Source organism: Triticum aestivum, chromosome 3D (assembly GCF_018294505.1).
Source record: "Triticum aestivum cultivar Chinese Spring chromosome 3D, IWGSC CS RefSeq v2.1, whole genome shotgun sequence".
NCBI classification, from domain to species: domain Eukaryota; kingdom Viridiplantae; phylum Streptophyta; class Magnoliopsida; order Poales; family Poaceae; genus Triticum; species Triticum aestivum.
The window spans coordinates 54,765,395-54,769,762 of record NC_057802.1 but is presented as its reverse complement, the minus strand read 5'-3'; the positions used below and the strand labels follow the sequence as shown (position 1 = coordinate 54,769,762).

The 4,368-nt window shown below is 43.9% G+C and overlaps 1 pseudogene; it reads left to right on the top strand.

The window, feature by feature from the left end:
• Positions 1 to 4,368, top strand: part of LOC123076142 (receptor-like protein 9DC3) — a 32,209-nt pseudogene that overhangs the window by 25,408 nt on the left and 2,433 nt on the right.

The following is a 4,368-nucleotide window of genomic DNA, read 5'->3' as shown; positions in this document are numbered from 1 at the left end:
ATTTTTTTGAATTTATAATGCCCTCTAGACTGACTGCTGAAAACATCGGTCTATGCCTCAAGGGGGCATTGTAAAATAATTTTTTTCAAAAATTTCTTTCATAGACATGTTTGGCACATGTGTGTCACCATGTACAAGAAAATTTGGGTGATTTGGAGGTGGTGGAAAAATTCACCTTTTTTCAAAAACTGGCTTAAGACCAAATGGTCCCTCCGGAATGCGGGCATTATAAATTTGGGTGATTTGGAGGTGGTGGAAAAATTCACCTTTTTTCAAAAACTGGCTTAAGTTAAAAGACCAAATGGTCCCTCCGGAATGCGGGCATTTTTTCGACCACCTCCAAATCACCTCAATTTTTGGCACACATGATCTATTGCACAAACAATGCTAGGTTTCCAAGGTTTTGTATTTTTTTGATTTTTTTTGAATTTATAATGCCCTCTAGACTGACTGCTGAAAACATCGGTCTATGTCTCAAGGGGGCATTGTAAAATAATTTTTTTCAAAAATTTCTTTCATAGACATGTTTGGCACATGTGTGTCACCATGTACAACAAAATTTGGGTGATTTGGAGGTGGTGGAAAAATTCACCTTTTTTCAAAAACTGGCTTAAGTTAAGACCAAATGGTCCCTCCGGAATGCGGGCACTTAAGCAGGTAAAGGAGCTAGTCGAGGGACAAGGTGGGACTATTTTTAGTTACACGAGAACAACGCGCGAGATCGTACGTGACGTGGGCTGTCCGGAGCTGCAACCTCGGATGGGCCGGTGTTTGGGTCGACGTAGGAAAACGGCCTGCCATGCATGAGCCATGCAGACCGTGGGATCGCGCGGGAGATCCGTCTGGCGGCCGTGCGTGCGTGCAGAAATACATCACAAAAATTATTCTACTCGACAATAACAAGTGCTCCATGCTAGCCCTTATTCCTGTTCGAAATACATCATCATTCTTAAAGTTGGACATCAAATGATACACACAGAAAATGGAAACGAAAGATGTCGAACTAATACAGTAACATGGCAGTACAACCGCACTTCACTAAATTACTGTCACGATGAAATAGAATGTAAAGACCACGTCACACAAAGCTGAATGGCACACGACTTTCTCTGGCTCATCGTCGGTTCATGCTGTATGTAGACATCACAGTTCAGCCTCGAGATCCTACACAGAAGAATAGAATAAATCACATGGACATCAATTATGAGTAAAACACATGCAAAAAATAAATATGAACATATTTCGTACCTCTAGCAATTTAGCGCATTTACGTCAGTTGTGACCAGGATTCTTGCAATAGCCACAGATATTCTATGATCTTGACTTCTTTGTCTTTTCCTGCAGCCTTTTCTTCGGTGCACCTCGGCCAGGCACATGCACGGGATCCAGAACCTTATCAACTTTCTCCGAGTGCGGCATCAACGGGCCAAACCTAATGTTGTGATGCTGAGCATTAGTTGACTCCTTGCTGTCAACTTGTTCAAAACTTGATTGCTTGCCATGATGTTGTGCTTGCAAAAGCATAATTAGATGGTGATAGTCCTCATCAGAGTGGCATGCCTTGAAACTTGCGGCGTGACTACAATTCCGCAACTCGCGGTACCTCTGCAGGCTTACCGAATAGTCATACATCTGGGTTTTTCTGGTAGGTGCGTATGCACATTTTGCATTCATAGTCCACCTAGTGGGAACGCAACAACTGGGCAGAATTGTTTGTTTTAAAATCCCCAATATGTAAAAAATGTGGGAACATGGTGTGCCTGCGCATTCCAGCTTACGGCAAGAACAACTCACCCTGTGCAAAAGACCTCCTTGCTCTTCAATGCGCACTCCAAACTTTTTATCCATTCTTTCCTGCTTGGACACAACATAAGTGGAATCTTCTGATCCATCTAGTATCTCTCTGATCTGACATTTGCTGACAGCATCTATGCTCCATAAGACCATCTTAAAGACACTAGGTGTGAAAACTGTTGCGGCGTGTTTCTCAAGCAGCGAAGCATTTTCCTCTGTAAATGGAACGGACTGCAAGGCTTCGACGTCATGGAGAGCTTCGTTAATCCGTCGCGACGCAAGGCAACGCTCATAGTGCTCTAGCATTTCAAACAACGACATCTTACCCTCAAGATGCGTATGTAGCACAGAGTTCAAGCTCTCACTCCTCTGATTGCTGCTCAATCCTAGGAAACAGCGCCCCTCAAGATATGGAGCACACCACAACTTTCTCATTTGATACATCTGATGCAGCCAAGACTCCTCACTGGTTACTTTATTCCGTTGTAAGAAGTATATCCATTCTATCTCATGCTCTTCAATGGAAGAAGTGTCATAAATGAAAGATCTGAATTCCTCCTTTACGTCGTCATCATGCAGATGGCGTACAATGTTCTGCTGAATGTGCCATATACATAGTCTATGGTTTGAGTCTGGCCAGACCACCCTGATTGCTCTCTGCATTGCAAGGTCCCCATCTGTGATTACAGATATCGGATGCTTCTGTGCCATGCAATCAGAAAAGGTCCGCAACATCCACTCGTATGCCTGGCTTGTTTCATGAGAAATTATACCACAGCCAAAAATGACAGTGCTCCGGTGGTGATTCAACCCGACAAATGGCACGAATGGCAGATTGTATTTGTTGGTTCTGTATGTGCTATCGAAAACAATGACGTCTCCGAAAGCCTCGTAGTCAAGTCGCGATTGACTATCAGCCCAGAACAGTCCCTTCAGATGGCCATGCTCGTCTACCAAGTACTTGAAGAAAAAATCCACATCTCGCTCTCGCCTCGCCATCATGTGCATGATCACCGTATTAGCATCACCGGCACTGATTGTCTCCTGCTTATTAGCATGGCAGAAATTATAAATGTCCCTCTTTATGCATCCAACCTTATCAAATCCACCGTATTGAAAGCACAAAATATCCATAATACGGTATTTGCGGATCCCACATTTTTCCTTGTCCGCAATGTCCGCTTTCTGCTCATCGCTAATTCGTCTGTGCGAACGCAGCAGACAAGAAAGATCCCGTGGGGCTAGAGGATGGCTGTGCTCATCGATGAAATCCTTGACAAACCACCGACCGGTTTCCTCCTGTCTCATAATGACCAATTTAGCATTACACCCAACACGAGTTAAACTTCGTGGCCTCCTCTTTCTATCTTCCATCTTTCTTTTCATGTGCTTCTCTTCGCGAAACCCTTGACGACTACACACAGTTTTCCTTAAAATTATGTATTTGTTGGATCCATCCCACTCAACGTAGCTTTTCCTCACACTAAAACCTTTTTCAAGAGCATATTTGTTGTAGAATTCATAGCCTTCAGCCTCACTATCAAACATCTTGCTGACAACATTTAGATACTCGAACATACTCTCATCACTTGCATACGCCATGTCTTCCTGCATATGACATGTGAGGGAAACCAATCATCAACATCTTTCTGTTTATCAATGTTGCAGGTGTAAAATAGCTCATAGGCAAAGACAAGTGCATGGAAAAGACTTTGCTCGTTTGACATGTGAGGGAAACCAATCATCAACGCCCAACAAGTAGTATCTCATCTTCCTTTAAACTATATTTCATGCACTATGCAAACCTAAAGTGATGATGACTTTAATAAACTAAATTAAGTCAACTATGGAACCAGTATCTCATCTTCCTTTAGTATATCTCATCTCAAACGTCAAGTATGTCACTTTTTTATGCGGTACCAAAGGAAGTAAGCAATGCCCTCAACATCTTAGTTAAACTAACATGATGCGATTAGCTCAAGAGAAACTATGCCACGATGAAGCTTTCCATTCGTTGTTCTAGTCCGTACAAATCTCGCATACTGCTAAATTACCCGGATCTTGTGGGGTTGAGGTTGTACTGCATGCACGGTGGAGGGGCGCAACGGCCAAGAGAACGAGCAGAACGCCAAGCCGAATTCATACCTTAAGGATGGTACGCGCGAAGAGATGGGATCGCCCGCCGCCGTCGCCGCCGATTCAGCCGGCGCAGATCCGTCCTTCTTCTTCTTCGGTGATGGCGTGGGGGCTGGGGTTGGTTGGGTGGAGGACGAGGACGATGAATTTATTCCTCTCACCAGGCAGGTCGAGGACGGAGAAGGTCAGGAGCGGCGAGCGGCGACGAATACATCGGAGGAGGATTCTGGACTGGATCGAGTAGACATGGATCTGGTCCTCAGGTGATCGGTTCAAGAAAAGATATTTCCCCCTGGACCATTATGCCCTTATCGCAATTAACATATTAAATTTAATCAATTAAAATTCCCCGCAAGATCGGACGGCTAATAAAAATCAGACGTGATCAGACATGTAAGTACTGCTAAGTACTCCAAGTACTAACCCAATCACCGTAAA